Raw genomic sequence first — 21,579 nt, 5'->3', positions numbered from 1 at the left:
TGAATGCTTCAGTATAGCCTCTGCATGCCCTAGGCACCCAATTAGCAAGCAGCACTCTGTTCTCATTTCTGAGATATTGAAAAATATGTTTTGTTTTGTTTTATTTTGTTCTGACTGTTACTTCAGGGCTTGGTCACATAATGTGCTTTGGCCAGTGGATCAGTGTGATGTAAGTGGAGATTTGGCCACCTCTGACTCAAAGGAGCCTGCCCTTTTTTTCCCCCGATGCAACCTTTGACCATACCATATAGGCAAGCTTATACTTCCTACAGAACTCTGCGAATTATCTTGACCACATTCGTCATCTTACACTTGATATGGACTGTACCATTGCACTGGTGGGACAGCAGGCTTTTGCTACATTCTTCACTCTCCTTCTACCACACTTGGGAGGGCATCCAGTCCTTTTAGGTCTCTGCTCTGGATAGCCTTAAGGCTCAGTACTCATAGATTATCCTTTCTCATTTCAAAGGATACCTGGCTAGATTTTCAGATAGGTTAATAGTATAAAAATAATTCAGCAGAAATTAAAAACATGATATACAGATAAAACTAGTTCTTAGATCAGAAGGGCTAAGGCATTATTGGCATTTTGAGACATTGGAGTCTGTCCTAGGTAACCAAATGGCAGCTAAGAAAACCAACATCCAAGCTGTGTTACCATGTAAAACAGAAGCAATTACAGACTCAACTCCACCACCACAACCATCCATAGAAGTTAGGAGATGGTAATTAAGGTGGCAAACAGATGAAACACCAAAACATCAATCAACAAAAATGATAGGGGATCTCCATTGGGTCACCATCAAGAACCCATCTGAAGAAGTATAAAAAGTGAGTGACCCACAAAATAATCAGGAGTTAATCGAGGCTTCCTGTGACACTGTCTCTTACTGGAGAATGCAACAAGAATCAAATAGAGGTCATGTAGATGGAGCTACAACCAACCTTGCTGTCAAAGGAAGTAAGTGTGATGATCACTGGCAGACGAATGCCCATGTACACAGACTGACTCAGGGCAAGAGACAGCAGGGTGCGATGTGGATAAAGAAAGAGCAGTGTTGAGTAGAGATGTACAGCATGTGGCTCAGTTGCAGATCTCACTTCCTAGGGAAAGACTAGGTAGGGGTTCTGGCCCTACATGGATTATATATCACCCAACAAAAAAGATTTGAGAACAAATCTGTCATTCTTGCACTTCCTCACCCAACAAGGCACATGAGCTCACATGTCTTCTTCCTTCCAGCCTTCTTGTTGGAATGCCACATAATACTAGCTTGGAGGTTATCCCATTAACCCTGGGAATCTTTTAGTCAACACTGGTGCAACCATATTACCTCCTAGGTAGATTCCAACCTGCCATCACTTCTGAAATGCAAGTCCTATTACCTTCAGTTCTGTCCTGATGGGTGTTTCCTGGATTGGAAAGCCATACCAAAGTTCAATGCATTCTGTGTTATCCTCCTTCTAATGTCCCAGCTAGTCCAGGCTGATAAATTGTCACAGTGGACATAATTACAGAGTTCAAGAAGCTCTTGTCTAGCCTTTCCAGGCACAGTGGCAGTGGTCAATCTAGGCCATTGGCATGAATATTTATACACTCAGAAAAGACCCCAGAAATGACAGTGCAGACAAGAAAGACATCCTCTTGGGAGGTTAGCAGAAGTTTAAATATTCCACATTCCTTGTTGGAGAGAAACAGGAAGTAACCAAGAGAGAGAACAATGGAGAATAAAAGTGCTTATTAGCTCTGACTCTTCTATGGCTAGCTGGAGCTCAGCTGAGGAGCAGGCTTCTGATCTTGGACATAGCCAGACTCCAGCATGCCCCAGTGTCCTCAGGAAGCTTAGAATCTTCTTTTATATATGCATGGAGCAGCACATTCAGTCCCATCTCAGTGTTTTAGAAGACAGTGAAAAGTCTGGGCCCATAAAACCCCACAGAGACACGGAGTCGCTGTGCCCCTTCAAGACTTCCTGATGTTACTGTCATACTGGAGAACTCACCTCCTGCCTGATTTCTAACCATAGGAGGGTCATGAATGCTAGACCTCTTTTTCAGTTGGTTCATTCCATGGAGGACGCAAACTAGCAAAAGCCTACCACATGGACATTTATTAAAGACATCACAATTGCATACTTTGGGGTGACTAATTTTATTGTAGGCTACGTCTAAAATGTCTTCATTTATCCCTGAAGCAGTTTCTTGCTGTTCATAATCTAAAAGTAGCTACTAACTTTACATTATTAGAGGGCAAAAGTGACACCAGTTTTAGATTGGCTGTTCTAGGGCATCTGGCTGAATAAATGAAATATCTGAGTGAGGTTAAATGGATGCTGTGACAAACAAGAATGGGAGTACTGGCCAGATGATTGAAAAGCCACACTCATTAGAATACCCTTAGAATAAAACATATTTATCCCCAGAAACTGTAATGCCAAGCTCCTAGATCATCTCAGCATAGACGATGTACTCAAAAATTAACTATGTGCTCATTAATTCAATCCACTGATTAAGCAGCTGCTATGTGTAGACAGAGTGCTATGCCTGACCACAAAGTCAGTGGGCAAATTGGGTAAGAGCTAAACAATCCAAACCAGTGGAGAGCATCACTGAAGAGAAGAATGCAGTCAGACAGTAAAGGGAAAGAAGGAGGACTTTTTCTGCACATCATTGTCAGATATACCACAAAAGTGAATGGAGTGAAGTGAGAAAACCATAACCTCAAACTCATGGGGTCACAACTATTTAACCACTAGCAAGCCCCAGCTCCTCTGCACCATGCCATCACCATCCCTAATTGGTTTAATAGTGGCATCACAAATAGGCAACTATTGTTTAATCAGACTTAAAGCCGGTAGAAATGTAAAGTTGCCCAATGCGAACACACATACATACACACACACACACAAAACATGCACATACACACATAGGGACATACACAGGCATATACACACATGTACATTGTTACATTGTACATACACAGGCATACAAACACAAGCACACATCCATGTGCAGGCACATCCACATATACACATGTGTACACATGCGCAAATGTACAAAACACACAAGTTCATACACACATGTGTATATGCACACACAAACACACAGGTGCACTCACATACACACAATGCACACCCACACATATGTATACACATGTATAAGCATCCCTAGAAGTCTCACAGTTCCCCCATAGAACTGCCTCTCTCAGGAGAGAGTGGGTTTGTAAGATAAACTCCTTCAAAGGTTGTGTGCCCGCCAGCCACTAATGCAAGGAGCATAATTAAGATGGAAAACAACCAAATCCTGAGAGGAGCAGAAACAGAACAAGATTGGGCCAAGTTGGTGAAAAGGCCTCTCTCCCCTGTGGCTTTGTACTCAAGAGCTCTCCACGAGCAGAGAAATAAGAGAGGGTGGAAAGGAACACATGAATAAAACAAAAGCTGTATTTATAGTGCTTTCTTGTGCAACCCCTATGCCACTCTCTGCTGGCTTGACCCCTGGGTCACCTTCCACTCTGGGACAAGATCACTGTGTTCCACTATATTCTTTCCCACAGGCTCCAAGCATTGTAAGTGGTGAGCTTGGGTGGGAATCATGCTGAGCACTCAAGTGCAGGGCAGGTAGGAAAAGGAGGAGGCCCAGAGGAAGGCTAAGAAAATCTCAAGGACCATAAATCAGGGACTATGAGACCTACAAAAGATGTGATAAAGCTGTCCTTGGCTCCGGTAGACACTGAGGTCCTTGGAACCACAGCTCAGATGAAAGGGAGGGCATTGGGATTGCTGTATAACAGGTGTTTTTCAAATCCAAGTGCTGACAACACCATAGAGTGTTTAATTCAGAGATAGCAAGACAGCATTGGCTGTGGAGAAAAGGAGAGGATCCATACTCCCACAGTCCCAGCAAAAATTTACCAAAGATTCAAACGAAACTCAAGTGGCCTGGACTTCAAAAGACCATCCTGTCCATTCCAAAGAAATGGATGGTAGCAACAGAAAGACCCACAGAAACCCAGCTCCAGGTGTTGTGCCAGTGGACGTGAAGGAATTAGTTTGGGAGTTAGGTAGGTATGGTCAATGCATCCAACCAGGTCTTCATTCAAAGAATGGAGCATCCACATTCCTATAAAACTGCAAGGAAGATGAAATGGGATCATGACAAATGATTGCTAGACTGAAAAATATTAATCCCAATGTGTTTGCTGATGTCAGAAATGGGTGCTGCTGTTAAAGGAAAAATACAGTCATGGCATTTGGGGTTAGTACTACTACACTGCTTGGTTCAAGCTCCACTTGCTCATAGGACTGAGGTGCAACCTATGGGGCCAACCTGCTGGGCCAATATCAATGACAAAACTGAAGTGCTATGTGCTGAATGTGGTCTATCAAGCAACTGAAGCTGGCAGGAGCTCCTTTCTACTCCCATGCCTGTCATCACTGGCTCAGGCTGATGGTTAAGTGGAAGTTGACAATTATCTAGGTCATACAAGTTGCTCAGACCACTCACCTTCTTAGTAGCAAAGGGTTCTTACCATTCTACCAGAACAATTTTAATGCATGATGACCTGCAGGAAGTATTGAAACCTGACCCCTGCCTGGTCCCATGTCCCCACTGTCAGCAGACATGCCTCCCCTTAGATTTGGGTAGCCAGTCTCATGAGAACTGACATGTGTCCATGCAGAGGTTAAGCATGGAAAGCTACACACCAGAAACTGGGAAGACAGTACAATTGGTAAAGCGCTCGACATACAGGCATGATGACCAGAGTTGAATTACCAGCAAACACATAAATAGCCAGACATGCTTACAAACCTGTGCTTGGGGAGTCAGACACAGGTAGATCCCCAGGGCTCGCTGACCTATCAGACTAACCCAAATAATTAATCTCAGCTGCTAATAAAAGACACCCCAAGGAAACAGGGTGATGGTTCCTAAGGAACACAACTTGAAGTTGTTCTCTGGCATCCACATGTATAATACACAATACACACACACACACATCCCATATACACGCCACACACACACCACATACATACACACACCCCACACACCCCATTACATACCACACACATCCCACATATACTACACATACCATACACACTCCACATAAATACCACACACACACCATACACACCCCATATACACACACCGCACACACCCATTACATACCACACACATACACACACCATGCATACACACATACACACCACACACACTCCACATACACCATACATACCATACACACTCCACATACAACACATACACTCCACATACATATCATACACACACCATACACACCCCAAATACACAAACCTCACATACCCCATATACACACCACACACATACACACACCCCACATACACACCACACACATACACACCACACACATACACACACCCCACATACACACCACACACATACACACCACACACATACACACCACACACATACACACCACACACATACACACCACACACATACACACCACACACATACACACCACACACATACACACACCCCACATACACACCACACACATACACACCACACACATACACACACCCCACATACACACCACACACATACACACCACACACATACACACCACACACATACACACACTCCACATACACACACACACACACACACACGCACGCACACACACACACACATACACACACAAAAAGAAGGAGGCAGGAAGGAGATAAAGACAGAGAGAGAGACAGAATGAGAGAGGGGGAGGGAAAGGGAGAGAGAGAAAGAGAAAGAGAGGAGGGAGGGAAGAAAAGGAAGCTCTTGGTTTTGTTTTGTTTTTTAAATTTTTTATTATTAATTTATTCTTGTTACATCTCAATGGTTATCCCATCCCTTGTGTCCTCCCATTCTTCCCTCCCTCCTATTTTCCCCTTATTCCCCTCCCCTATGACTGTGCCTGAGGGGGATTACCTCCCCCTGTATATGCTCATAGGGTATCAAGTCTCTTCTCAGTAACCTGCTGTCCTTCCTCTGAGTGCCACCAGGTCTCCCCTTCCAGGGGACATGGTCAAATGTGAGGCACCAGAGTACATGAGAAATCTTGCCCCACCTGACTGTGGAAGGACCTCCTTCCTAAGGCCCAGGAAGCTGGTATGAATGCTGTAGGAGCACACAGAAGGGGCTGACTTTTTTCAAGACTTCAAGTCCTGCGCTCTTTGCCTTCGCATCTTTCTTGTTGTCATGGGATACCAACAAGATTAGTCCAAATACAAGACTGGATCTGAACTAAAGCTCTTTTAAATTCACAACTGAAAAACAACAGCATTTACATTTGTTATTTTTGTCTAGAATACAAGGGTTGTCTATGAATAAAATACACACAGTTGGGAGAGGGGGAGAAAATTCATCTCACAGCTCTCTGCCAGTGCAAAGGCCGGTCGAACAATCTTCACAACTTTCCACAGCTAAGCACATAGTACCAGCCAAAATAAGCTACTCAGCCATGCTTGGGGTGCTGTACTCAGGTCCCACCTGAACGGGCTTGCCGTGTTGGGCAAAAGTCATTAAAATGAAATTAATTAACTTAACCCCCACAATGACATGCAGTGAATCTAGATTGGTTCATTTTTAGATTTGCTAGCGGTGGGTTTAACTCTTGGCTGGTGGTCAGTAGATGTAGACATGGGCCTCAGAGGAAGTGGCACCTGGGCATGGCCCCATGCAAAGGCATTTCTAACCCGTTTGGAGCACAGGAGTCCCATATGGTGTCAGAATCCAGGGACCCCGCATGCCATAGCAACTGGGATGCCATTGCACTTTGAACAGGGAAAGTTCCAGTAGGTTTACAAGTTATAACACTAGATCTCCAGCTGAGGGAAGATCCAGAAATGAGTCCCATATGGAAGAAATGGATCACTCTTGCCTGGCCATGAGATCTCTTATTCCAGGCTCACACCTCTCCTCTCTCTGCTTTCTGACTGAAGATACAACATGACTTTGGCTCCTGTCTCTGTGTCTTCCGGGCTTGATAGTCTGTATCCCACCTTAACCCTGAGCCAAAATAGACTTTCCTCCAGCTAAGTTCCTTTGATCAAATATTTTCTCACAGCAACAGGAAACGGAACTAATCAACTATGGGTTCACGCCATAAAGACAGCTGGCAGTCTGCAGGGCTCTGAAGCACGAGGACTTCCCAGTTCCTCCTAAGTACAGATTTTAAGTTCCAAGCAATTTTTGTTGTTGCTTCTGTTGGTGTGGGGTATTTGGGGTTTGGGTTCTAGTGGAAACTTGTACATTCTTGTTTGGTTTTTTATTATTATTATTTTGTTTTGTTTTGGTTTGGTTTTCCTTTCTCTCTTTCTTTTTTTTAAATTTTTTATTAATTTATTCTTGTTACATCTCAGTGGTTATCCCATCCCTTGTATCCTCCCATTCTTCCCTCCCTCCCATTTTTCCCTTATTCCCCTCCCCTATGACTGTTCCTGAGGGGGACCTCCTCCCCCTGTATATGCTCATAGGGTATCAAGTCTCTTCTTGGTAACCTGCTTTTGTTGTTGTTGTTGTTTTCATTTGTTTAGAGATATTCTTGGCAGTGGTGGGATTTTTTTGTTGTTGTTATTTTTGTGGATTTTGTTTGTCTGAGTCTTGTTGTTGTTCATTTTAGTATATCTTTATCTTCATCAGGGTTTCTAATGCTGTGACAAAACATGATCAAAATCAACTTGAGTAGGAAAGGGTTTGATTCAGCTTACACTTCGATAGGGCAGTCCACCACTGAGAAAAGTCAGAGCAGGAACAGAAACAGGGCAGGAACATTGAGGCAGGGGCTGATGTAGAGTCTGTGGAGGAGTGCTGCTTACTGCCTTGCTCCTCCTAGTCTTCTCAATTTGTCTTCTTTTACACTCCTGGACCACCTTCCCGGGCATGGCACAGCCAACAATGAACTGGGCCCTCCCACATCAATCATCAGTCCAAAAAAAGAGAAGAGTCTTACAGACTTTCCTACAAGACAATCCTATGCCTTCATTTCCCCCCAGAAGTCCTTGCCTTGCATCAGTCTGACATGAACACTGGCCTTCAAAAATCCTGAACTCCACAGACTGAGGGGAAATAGAAGACTTTAAGGATTTGGAAAATCCTATAATTAAATGCCATCTTTCCTTTCAGTGTAGAATTCAACTTTTTGTCTCAAGAACTATATCCACTTGGTGCTACTTAAAAGAAAACCCACATCGGATGGCCTTCATAATCCTAGAGAATATTTTAGGCATCCCCTCAGTGTATTCCACCTTCCTTCCATTGAACTGAACATGTTCTATATGAGGAATGTTCGTGTCTTGTCTCCTTCCCAACTGAGCCCATGACTCTACTTCTATCAATTCCTCCTTCCAATTCTCATTGTTATATAAGCTAAATGTCTTAGAAATAGACACACATCTTAAAAATAAATTCCTGTATATAATTCGGCTGTGAATGTGGTATTCAAGCATTCTCCAACTTGGAGCAGGCTCCTTTCCAAACACTTGAGTGTATGTCAGTCTTCTAGTATTCAAAATGCATCTTCCCACAAACACCAGGCTGTGTGTGGTGACTAAGTCCCCAGGCATCCCATTAAAGCCTGCTGATGCCTGAGCAAATGAGGTGCAATGCTACCCCTGGACCTAGCCATGACTCTATGGAGAGCCAGCACAGAAGTCTAACTTGATACTGGCAGACCACACACACAGGGGTAACAGTCACTATGCCTGCCTCCCCCAGGAGGCATTTTTTCATAATCTTTACTGAAGATAGGACAAACTGAGTAAGAATTTTTCTGGTTTCAATTGTGCCCTGATATATTATTGTAGGGAAAGCATCACTTGACTGTTAACAAGCCAGCTGCAGGAATATGAATGTGTTCCAATTGAGTTGTTTGGATCTTGAATGCAAGTCCATCTCTCTAAAAACCTAGTGAGAACCTGTGGTCATAGCCACAACCAGCTGAAGTAGAGAAATTTTTACCAAGCCTTTGGCAGCTGGTAGAAAGAAAGAAATAAACTCCAAGAGAATTAGACAGAAGGTGGGACGAGGACAGAAGACTTACTCACCCTCTTGTAAAGTACCACAGATAACTATAATGGGATGAAATGCATCCAAGAAAGGGCAAACTAAATCAAGGTCAAAAGACAAAAATAATTAATAGACAACCCATTTAAGATGGCAATCACCACTGAGTAGTTCATCAGGTAAAAATAAAACAAAGAAAGCAAAATGGGACAGGATAAGAGAAATGAAAGCAAGAGGAGCCAAGGTACCATGAACCTGCCTAATGTTCCTGAGTCTCTGACTACTCTGGGTCACCCTCACATCAGAAGACTTGATTGGAGATCCAAGATGGTGGCAAGCAGTGTGGACCATGTTTGGAGGTTCCAGTGAACAATTCAGGGAATTGCACAGATTTCTGAGCCAGGAACACCGAGGTCCCCACACCACGGCAGCGAGAGTGCTCCAGGGTTCGGAGGGTCTAGGGTGCAGAGGACCTGCATGCCCCTGCACATGGAAGGAGCATGGATTTTCTCGGATCAGAGCAGCAGAGGCAGAGGCAGCAGTAGCCGAGGTTTGCAGCTCATAGCCTTCTGGTGGAGGAGATTGGTGTGGTGGCCGGTGGGAGTTTCTGTGGGAGAGGGGACTCTGGGCAGGATTTGGGTCACGTGGTGCCTTGGGACCCAGACTGGACTCAGCAGACAGTTCGGCCCCAAAGTCCTGGGTTCTGGCCCAACCCAGCAAGCAATTCGGCCCGAGGCACTAACTTAGCGCGGCCACAGCGAAGAGCTCAGTTTCACCCTAGGCACCACCTCAGCTCAGTGGCAGCTCCCCTGCAGTGATGCAGTCTGGGCAGAGCGCTCGGTTCCACCACCGGTGCTGAATCAGTACAGCGGCAGTTCTCCTGCTGTGATGCAGGCTGGGTGGAGCACTCAGTTCCACCGGAAGCCCTATCTCGGCGCGGCCGCAGTTCTCTTGCTGTGACGCAGGCTGGGCAGAGAGCTCAGTTCCACCGGCTCTAAGACTCTGGTTGGACACAGTGTGCAGTTTGAATCCAGAATTCCTGGCTGAGATTGGCGGACAGTTCGGGCCCTGAGTCAATAACTGACCGCAGCACGCACTTTGAGCCAAAAGCCCCTAGCTGAGCTTGGTGCGTAGTCCCAGCCCAAAAATTCTGGCTGGACCCTGTGTGCATTTTTGGGCCCAGAATCCCTAGCTGAGCTCAGCAGATGGTCCAGGCCCTGAGAATCTAGCTGAGTTTGGCCCATGGTTCGGGCCCAGTGTTCCTGGCTGGACTTGGCAGGGGACACAGAAGGCTGTGGATACCTTGGCCTGACCCAACGCTCATTCAGAGACCCAGAACAATTGCAGGACCCACAGCACAGAGGAGCTGAAGATCACTGACTGTGAGAGTCCAAAACAACAGGGCTAACCTCCTAACATCCACACCAGTGAAGCATTAGAGCTCCCAGCCTGGGTAATCTTGAGAAAATGAGTGAATCTATCATCAGACTCCCTTCATCCAACTCTGGAAGCTACCCAACAAAAACAAAGACGGCAAGATGTCTAAAGGACAGCGAAAAAGCATACACAAAAAAAAAAAAAAAAAAAAAAAAAAAAAAAACCAAAACAACATGGCATCTCCAGTTTCCAGCTATCCCAAAGAAAACAACCCAGAGAACTCAAATATAATGGAAATACAAGAAAATGACCTCAAATCCTTAGTAATGAGGATGGTAATGGAGGAAACAAATAAAATTCGTAATCAAATGCAGGAAGACGCAGACAAACAGGTGAGAGATATAAAATAAGCACATAGAGTGGAACTGGAAAAAATTGCAGGAAAATGCAAACAACCAGATGAAAGAAATAAATAAAATGGTTCAACCTCTGAAGAACTATAAAGAGGCAATGGAAGAAACTCAGGAATATACAAACAATCAGATGAAAGAAATCAAAAATATCAGTTCAAGATCTGAAAATGAAAATGGATTCAATGATAAACACACAGACAGAAGAAAAACGAGAACGTGAGATCTCAGAGAAGAAGGCAAGCAACACAGAGGTGAGCTTTTCTAACAGAATCCAAGAGATGGAAGAACGAATCTGAGGTCTAGAAGATACAATCACAGATCTTGAAGCAACCATTAAAGAAAATGCCAAATCTGGAAAACTCCTGACACGAAACATCCAAGAGGTTAAGGACACCATGAAAAGAAGATAATAGGCATTGAAGAAAGAGAAGATATCAGTCTCCAAGGCCCAAAAACTATTCTCAACAAAATCATAGAAGAAAATTTCCCCAATCTAAAGAAAGAGAAGCCTATAAACATACAAGAGGCCTACAGAACACCAAATAGAATTGACCAGAAAAGACAAACTTCCTGTCCCATAATAATCAAAACACAAAACATACAGAACAAACAAAAAATATTAAAAGCTGCAAGGGAAAGGGGCCAAATAACATTTAATGGCAAACCTATCAGATTTACACCCGACTTCTCAGCAGAGACCATAAAAGCCAGAAGGGCCTGGACAGAGATCCTGCAAACCCTAAGAGGCCACAGATGCCAGGCCAGACTACTTTACCCAGCAAAACTATCAATAACCATTGATGGAGAAAACAAAATATTCCATGACAAAAACAAATTCAAACAGTACATATCCAGAAATCCAGCTTTACAGAAAGTACTAGAAGGAAAACTCCATCCCAAAGGATTAAGCTACAACCAAAACTACTCAGGAAATAGATAACTATACCATGGCAAAAACACAACTACACAAATGTTCGACTGGGAACAACATCAAAATTAAGACTCGTAACAGTCACTGATCATTAATATCTCTCAATATCAATGGTCTCAATTCTCCAATAAAAAGACACAGACTAACTGAATGGGTGCATAAACAAGATCCAACATTCTTCTGCATTCAAGAAACACATCTCACCCATAATCATAGGCATTACCTCAGGGTAAAGGTTGGAAAAAAATATTCAAAGCAAATGGTCACAAGAAGCAAGCAGGCATAGCCATTTTAATATTGAACAAAGTAGACTTTCAACCAAAATTAATCAAAAGGGATGAGGAAGGACACTTCATACTCATCAAAGGTAAAGTCAACCAAGATGACATCACAATTCTGAACATCTATGCTCCCAATACAAGGGCACCCACATTTGTAAAAGATCTGCTAAAAAAGCTTAAACCACACATCGATCCCCACACAATAATAGTGGGAGACTTTAACACCCCATTCTCACTGAAGGATAAGTCATTGAACAGAAACTAAGCCGAGAAATAACATCATTAACAAATACCATGGGTCAAATGGATCTAACAGATATCTATAGAACCTTTCACCCAAACAAGAAAGAATATACCTTCTTCTCTGCACCCCATGGAACCTTCTCCAAAATTGATCACATCGTAGGTCACAAAGCAAGCCTCAACAGATACAAGAGGATTGAAATAATACCTTGTATCCTATCAGATCACCATGCTCTTAGGCTGCAATTCAACAACAACAGAAATAACAAAAAGCTTACACGTACGTGGAAACTAAACAACTCCCTGCTAAATGACACCTGGGTCAGGGAAGAAATAAAGAAAGAAATCAAGGAGTTTCTGAAATTCAATGAAAATGAAGGAACAACATACCCAAATTTGTGGGATACACTGAAAGCAGTACTAAGAGGAAAATTCATAGCACTAAGTGCCTTTAAAAAGAAATTGGAAACATCGCACATAAGCATCTTAACGACACAACTGGAAGCCCTAGAAAAAAAAGAAGCAGAAACACCCAAGAGGAGTAGACATCTGGAAATAATCAAACTCAGGGCTAAAATTAACAGATTAGAATCTAAGAAAACAGTCCAAAGAATCAACAAAACCAAGAGCTGGTTCTTTGAGAAAATCAACAAGATAGACAGACCGTTAGCCAAACTAACTAAAAGGCAAAGAGACAGTATTGAAATCAACAAAATCAGAAACGAAAAGGGAGACATAACAACAGACACTGAAGAAATACAAAGAATCATAAGATCCTACTTTGAAGGCATATCCGCCACAAAATTTGAAAATCTAACGAAATGGACGATTTTCTTGATCAAGTTCAATTGCCAAAGTTGAGTGAAGAACAGATAAACAAGCTAAATAGTCCCATTTCCCCTACAGAAATAGAAGTACTCATCGATGGTCTCCCAACCAAAAAAAAAAAAAAAGCCCAGGGCCAGATGGTTTCAGTGCAGAATTCTACCAGACCTTCAAGGGCGAGCTAATACTGATACTATTCAAGCTACTGCAAAAGATAGAAATGGATGGAAAATTACCAAATTCATTCTATGAGGCCATAGTCTCATTGATACCTAAATCTCACAAAGACTCAACAAAGAAAGAGAATTTCAGACCAATTTCTCTTATGAACATCGATGCAAAAATACTAAATAAAATACTTGCAAAATGAATACAAGAACATATCAAAGATATCATTCATCATGACCAAGTAGGCTTCATTCCAGGCATGCAGGGATGGTTTAATATACAGAAATCCATCAATGTAATCCACCATATAAACAAACTGAAAATAAAAAACCATATGATCATCTCTTTGGATGCAGAGAAAGCATTTGATAAAATCCAACACCCATTCATGTTTAAAGTTTTAGAGAGATCGGGGATACAAGGCACTTTCCTCAACATAATAAAGGCTATATACAGCAAGCCAATAGCCAAAATTAAAGTAAATGTTGAGATACTCAAGGAAATTCCTCTAAAATCAGGAACAAGGCAAGGCTGCCCACTCTCTCCATATCTCTTCAATATAGTACTCGAATTTCTAGCCAGAGCAATAAGACAATAAAAGGAGATCAAGGGTATCCAAATGATAAAGGAGGAAGTCAAATTATCCCTATTTGCAGATGATATGATAGTGTATATAAATGACCCTCAGAATTCCATCAGAGAACTCCTACAGCTGATAAACACCTTCAGCAAATTGGCTGGTTACAAAATTAACTCAAAAAAGTCTGTAGCCTTCCTATACACAAATGACAAGCTTGCACAGGAAGAAATTAGGAAAACCACACCCTTCACATTAGCTACAAGCCATATAAAATAGCTAGGAGTTACTCTAACTAATCAAGTGAAGGACTTGCTTGAAAAAAATTTCAAAACTCTGAAGAAAGAGATTGAAGATGACCTGAGAAGAGGGAATGATCTTCCTTGCTCATGGATCAGGAGAATTAACATAGTAAAAATGGCCATCCTACCAAAAGCAATCTACAGATTCAATGCAATCCCTATCAAAATACCTACACAATTTTTTAAGGACATTAAAGTTTAATTCTTAACTTCATATGGAAAAACAAAAAACCCAGAGTAGCTAAAACAATCTTGTACAATAAAAGGTGCTCTGGAGGAATCTCCATGCCTGATCTCAAATTGTACAATAAAGCAATAGTAATTAAAACAGCATGGTACTGGCACAGCAACAGACTGGTTGATCAGTGGAATCGAATCAAAGACCCAGATATGAATCCACACACATATGATCACTTGATTTTTCACAAAGAGCCAAATCCATTCAATGGAAAGAAGAGAGCATCTTCAACAAATGGTGCTGGTCTAACTGGAGGTCTATGTGTAAAAAATGCAACTGGCCCCATATTGGTCACCTTGCACAAAACTCAAATCCAAGTGGATTAAAGACCTCAACATAGAACCAGAGACACTAAGTCACTTAGAAGAAAAATTGGGGAAAAGCCTGGAACATATTGGCACAGGAGACAACTTCCTGAACAGAACACCAACAGCCCAGGCCTTAATGTCAACCATTAATAAATGGGACCTCATGAGGCTGAGAAGCTTCTGAAGGCAGGAGACACTGTCAAGAGAACAAAGCAACAGCCTACAGACTGGGAAAAGATCTTCGCCAACCCTACATCTGACAAAGGTCTAATATCCAAAATAAAGAACTCATGAAATTAATCACCACCAAACCAAATAACCCAATTGAGAAATGGGGCTTGGAACTAAACAGAGAATTCTCAACAGAGAAATATCAAATGGCTGAGAAACACTTAAAGAAATGCTCAACCTCCTTAGTCATCAGGGAAATGCAAATCAAAACAACTCTGAGATTCCATCTTACACCCATCAGAATGGCTAAGATCAAAAATTCAAGTGACACCACATGCTGGCGAGGATGTGGGGAGAGAGGAACACTCCTTCATTGCTGGTGGGAATGCAAACTAGTACAGCCACTTTGGAAATCTATCTGGTGCTATCTCAGAAAAATGGGAATAGGGTTTCCTCAAGACCCAGCTATTCCACTCCTTGGAATATACTCAGAAGATGCTCCAGCACACAACAAGAAAATTTGCTCAACCATGTTCATAGCAGCCTTATTCATAATAGCCAGAACATGGAAACAGCCTAAGTAGAAGAATGGATAAAGAAACTGTGGTACATATACACCATGGAATACTACTCAGCTATTAAAAACAAGGAATTCCTGAAATTTGTGGATAAATGGATTGAGCTAGAAATGATCATAATGAGTGAGTTAACCCAGAAGCAGAAAGAATCAAATGGTATATACTCACTTATATCTGCATACTAGCCCAAAAGGCATGTCCCATGAAAGCCTTCACTTACCAGAAAACTAGGACAGAGGGGAAGACATCCTATTGGGACTCTAAATGAGAGAAGCATGGTAGAATAGCAAAGTAGAAGGATCCAAAGGGTCCTAGAAACCTACAAGTAGAACATTATGATAGGCAGATTTGGGCCCAGTGGTCCCACTCAAACTAAGGCAACAGCCAAGGACAATACAGGCTGTAAACTTTAAGCCCCTACCCAGATCTAGCCAATGGTCAGAACATTCTCCACAGCTGAATGGAGAGTGGGATATGACTTTCTCATGTACTCTGGTGCCTCACATTTGACCATGTCCCCTGGAGGGGGAGACCTGGTGGCACTCAGTGGAAGGACAGCAGGTTGCCAAGGAGAGACTTGATACCCTATGAACATATACAGGGGGAGGTAATACCCCTCAGGAACAGTCATAGGGGAGGGGAATAATGGGAAAATGGGGGGGTAAGAATGGGAGGATACAAGGGATAGGATAAACATTGAGATGTAACAGGAATAAATTAAAAAAAAAGAAAGTTAAAAAAAAAAAAAGAAGAAGACTTGATGGAAACCTCTCCTAACAAGGTGCTTTCTCAGTTGTTCTTATGTAGCCTTTTCTATCTTCAGACTGAAGAAATGGAGGAATTAACATCTAGGCCCAAAGTCACCTATTCAATGAAAAAAAAATTATCTAAGTAATGTTTGGAGATATAGAGCCCTTTTGTTCATTATCTATGAACCACACAGTAGATAATGTATCTATACCCTTACTAAATTCTCTCCACTTCTACCATCTACCACAGCCCTGGAAAATAAAAAGTGATTTTTTTGTTAAAGATTTTGGTTTTCTTCAGTTAACACAGATCTAAGAAAGAAAGTCCATGGAATCCTGACCTTCTAGAAAGATACAATGAGGTGATCAGGCTTATCTGTTATTCTGCATTATAGATCTTTGGGTACCATCATGTAAAAGAATGTTTATAGGTATCTACAGACAAAATGTAGAGCATGTATATGTATGCTATTATTATGCCTTAACGAAGGAAATGCTATAATGCAGATGAATGTTGAAAATATAATAATAAGTTAAGGCAGATAGACAACATACAAACAGCGACTTACAAGTAGTACACTCTACTTATATGAAGTGTCTGGAGTAATCACAGAGATACAGTGGCTTCAGGAGGCTGGAAGGAGTTTGGAGAACTTATTGTTTAATGAATTCACGGTTTAGTTTGGTGACATAAAAATTTTCTGGAAACTGATAGGATGGTGGCCATGTACTTAATGTCACTGAACTAAAAGCAGTAAAATCAGTGGATTGTATTATATGTGTATTTGACTACAACTAAGATTCTGTTCAACACTGAGACTCGTCTCAAAAACATGTAACTGTGTGCTAAGCATTGTTGAGTTCTTAGCTGAGAGAGGGATACAACTTTGGATACGATATTGGGATCAGAGGATAACTTCTTATGAAGATGCCAAACCAGTGTGTGGAAAGAGCACTCTTGTCAGGAAGACAACCAGCACAGAGGCCTGGCACATCTGATATTTGGTTGTCTTGGGACCAAAAGAATGTTAATTGGAGTTTCATGGGTCTGTGAGGTTACAACTTCTGCAGTGCTATGGAATACTACTCAGCTATTAAAACCAAGGAATTCCCGAAATTTGTGGACAAATGGATTGAGCTAGAAATGATCATAATGAGTGAGTTAACCCAGAAGCAGAAAGATTCAAATGGTATATACTCATTTATATCTGCATACTAGCCCAAGGGGCATGTCCCATGAAAGTCTTCATTTACCAGGAAACTGGGACAGAGGGGACGACATCCTATTGGGACTCTAGATGAGAGAAGCATAGGAGAATAGCAAAGTAGAAGGATGCAGAGGGTCCTAGAAACCTACTAGAAGAACATTATGATAGGCAGATTTGGGCCCAGGGGTATCGCTCAAACTATGGCACCAGCCAAGGACAATACAGGCCATAAACTTCAAACCCCTACCCAGATCTAGCCAATAGACAGGACATTCTCCACAGTTGAGTGGAGAGTGGGGTATGACTTTCACACATACTCTGGTGCCTCATATTTGACCATGTCCCCTGGAGGGGGAGACCTGGTGGCACTCAGAGGAAAGATAACAGACTACCAAGAAGAGATTTGATACCCTATGAGCATATAAAGGGGGAGGAAGTCCCCCTCAGGCACAGTCATAGGGGAGGGGAGTAAGGTGAAAATTGGAGGGAGGGAAGAATGGGAGGTTACAAAGGATGGGATAACCATTGAGATGTAACAAGAATAAATTAATTTTAAAAAAATGTTTAAAAAAAAAAAGAAGTTTGTGGTAGAGGCATTCTTTGAGGAGTGAATTCTTGACTGTGAGTGGCCAGGGAAAAGATAAACATTTTTGATATAATTCACATAATAGCAAGGAAGTCATGACATAGGCCATGAATCCTCTTCACTGGGTGACTGTCTTTATTAAAGCACCATGCCCCCAGTTCCTTTGGGCATAGTGCTACAGAGTTGAAGACTCTATGAATTAATGAACAGTGTCAAATGCTAGTGACCAATAACTGCTTAAGCAGCATTTCAACAAATCCTGTCTTTAGTGTAATACCTAGGAAGCCCAGGTCTTGATCTCATCTGATAGGGGAATAGCATCTCAAATTTGTTTCACAAAATCAAGGACTGAATGAATACTAACTTCATGAAATAAAAGAGAAGTGTAGTTTGTTTGGGGTATTTTGTTTTGTTTTGTTTTGTTTTTGTTTTAGACAGGTTCTTTCTGCATAACCCTTGCTATACTAAAACTCACTATGTAGACCAGGATAGCACTGACCTTGAACTCAAAGAGACTCTTCTGCCTTTATCTCCTGAGTGTTGGGATTAAAGACATTATCCACCACACTTGGCTGAAAATATATAGCTCTTACTTGAAGCTCCTAGAAATCCAATAAGGCAGAAATTTGGAAGTCTAGAAGCGTCATTTTCAAATTGTTGCTCTTGCAGATAGAGTTCTCCAGGTGACGAAGGCTAAGTGTCTGGGGAGGTAGAAATACAATTTTTGTCTCTATGTACTTAGGGTTAAGCACTTGGTACCCAGGTTTAAGATGCCATAAAATTGTTAGTAGATAGGGTCAAACTGGATGGTAGTGTTGACTGTTGATGTCAGAATGTAGACTCAATTACCTAGGAAGGGAATCTCCAATGAGGAATTGTCTAGATTAAGTTGACCTCTAGGTATGTTTGTGAGGAACTATGTTGATTGTGTTATTTGAGTTTGGGAGGCCTACTCACTGTGGATGGTATTATTTCCAGAAAGGAGATTCTGAGCTATATAAAGGTAGAGAAACCTCACTGAGCATGTGTGCATCCATTTACTTCTCTGCTTTGAGACTATGGATTCAACAGACCAGTTCTCAAGCCCCTGCCACTGAGACTGCCCTGCAATGATGGACTGTAAATGGAACTGTGAGCTGAAACAAACCCTTTCTTATATAATTTACTTTTATCAACTTATTTCATCACAACATGGAAATGAAACAAAGACATTCATCACTGGGTGCAGTAGGCAGTGGGGATTATAGCTTGCCCTTCTTCCTCCCTTGCCCTGCTTCCTGGTCCTCTGAGATATGAACAGGCAGCCTCGTTTTTTCTGCCACCACAGCCATGTGCCAGGTCCTCAGCCATTCTTTCACCTTAAGGATTTTAGTGTCAGACTCTGAACCAAGAAACATCCTCCCCTACACACACACACACACACACACACACACACACACACACACACACACACACACACACACATTGCTTCTTTTTAAGTCATAGACATAAGAAAAGTTGAATGAGATTCCCTGCTGTAATTGTGCTCTGAAGATGAATGTGTTGAGTCAATGTCTCTAGTGTGGGATTGTACTCAAAAAATACCTCAAGTTCTCAGCCTTAGCCCTCCTTAAACTCATTCTTCCTTAGGAGAACTGTCACTAGAATAGAGTAAGGAATCTCCCAAAAGTTCTACAACTGCTCTCTGTTTTGGTGAGAATTTTTGCTACATGCATCTGGGTTCCCATAATGTTTTGTGAATATTTCAAAACACATAACATAATGTGTTTCATTCTGTTTTCAGACTCTCTCTGAGTGTCCTCTTGAAGACCATGGCATTATCAAGGCAAAGAAACATGTTATATCCTTATTCGTAGCCTACATTCCCAGCACAGCAGCTAGCCGTAGCTGATACTCAGCACATGCTTGCGAAATTTTCTATAATCATTATTAATATAACCAATATAAGGTTTCAATATTGAAGTATGCAATGATACCATCCATTTCCCTGATGTACTTAAGAAGACTGCGGAGAGTGCTTCCATTTTACAGAACAGAGGCACAAGTGTGAGGGATTTTGTTGTGGGACATAGTACTATAAAACTTAGCAGTTTATCATATCGCATTACTATTTGTTATTATTTTCAGCTTTCTATAGGTCAGGAATTGAGCCATGCATCAACTGGGTCCTGTAAATTTAGCATCTTTTATAAGCTCCCAACCACCTCTGGAGCCATAGGCCTTCCAAAGTCTAAATGGGATAAGCTCTGCTTCCAAGCTACACAATAGCTGTCAGCACAATGTGGTTCTTCATGAGCAGCTGGGTTATTCCTGGGGGTCTCAGTTCCTCTTCAGCTAATGGCTGGAGGCTGCCCTCAGTTTCTTGCTGTGTGATCTCTCCACCATGACTGCTTGCTTCATCAAAGCCAGAGAGCGACAAGAGAAAGAATGCTAGCAAGGCAAAAGTCACACTTTCTTAATTGTTATAGTTTGAAAATGGACCTCTATGAACGTACATTGGAATGGAGTTTAATCTTCAGTGTTAGAAACTGAAAAGGTAGAAACTTTATCTTAGTACTTAGAAGTATAAACAAGGCTGTTGCTTGATGATTAGAATTAGAGAAAGTCATTGGGATAAAGTTTTTAAGACTGAATCCTAGAGGTGCTTTAAAAGAAGAAACCAAAGAGGGAGTGGGTCTGGAGGAGAAGGGAGGTAGAGGCAGTGACTGGAGGACAGGGGAGACAGCCAAAAGTGCAGTCTAGAAATAATATATGAGAAAGGAATAATTTTTTTTAAAGTTCAGAAGAGAAACCAAAAGATTCACAGGAGCACAGTCTTCCTATCTCTTTTGTGATATCCTGAGCTGCTCCAGAACTCTACCAACAAGAACATCATCTCCACAGGCCCCTGATTTGAGCCTACAATCCTAAGCCCAAGCAAACCTCTTTGCTTTTTAACTTATCTATATTATAGTATTTGGTGACTAGCAACACAGACTAACAAAATGACCTTATCATTGAATGCCAGCCTATCACTTCTGCTATGGCATTAATAGATCTAACCCATGCCGGGCCTGCACACAAGGAAGCATAGATCACTGGAGCCATCTTCAAAGCATCCGCTCACAAGGGCACTGGAGCCGCTAACTCCTTCCAGGTTGTACAGAGGTTGTGCAGTCTCGTCGATTTTCACTTCCTCCCTTCTGTCATTCATCCTGACTGGATCCAAAAAGAGCATCAGCAGTGTGTAGACAAGAGAGTGAGGAATGGAAAAAGAGAGATGTATATCCATTTACCTAAATATATGCTAAAAGAGATTTGAACTTTTCAAATTATCAAGCACTTAGACATAAGTGAGAAATGACTCGGGTATAGATTTACCGCTACTAATGCCAAAGGTGCTCCCAGCACCATAACGTGTATAGCACATCTGTTCGGTTCTCATTTAAACTTGGGGTCTAGAAGGTAGTGTCATGCCAGCAAAGAATCACCGGAGATTGCTTGTCACCTGCATGTAGAGTTTTCTGGAAGGGAGAGATGATTCTGATCTAGAAATTACTATTCTCAGGGTAAACCACTGACAGATCCCCCACTGAGCCCCTCATTCTCGCTTGATGCTGA

General features: G+C 41.9%; 1 long non-coding RNA gene across 1 annotated transcript in view; it reads right to left on the bottom strand.

The window, feature by feature from the left end:
- LOC127204527 (uncharacterized) overlaps positions 1–21,579 on the bottom strand; it is a 105,296-nt gene that overhangs the window by 77,825 nt on the left and 5,892 nt on the right. Inside the window, exon 2 of the long non-coding RNA XR_007832475.1 lies at positions 6,089–6,287. This is a non-coding gene — a long non-coding RNA (uncharacterized LOC127204527). The remainder of the gene's footprint in view (positions 1–6,088; positions 6,288–21,579) is intronic.

Source organism: Acomys russatus, chromosome 20 (genome assembly GCF_903995435.1).
Source record: "Acomys russatus chromosome 20, mAcoRus1.1, whole genome shotgun sequence".
NCBI classification, from domain to species: domain Eukaryota; kingdom Metazoa; phylum Chordata; class Mammalia; order Rodentia; family Muridae; genus Acomys; species Acomys russatus.
This window is presented reverse-complemented; position numbering and strand designations above follow the sequence as displayed.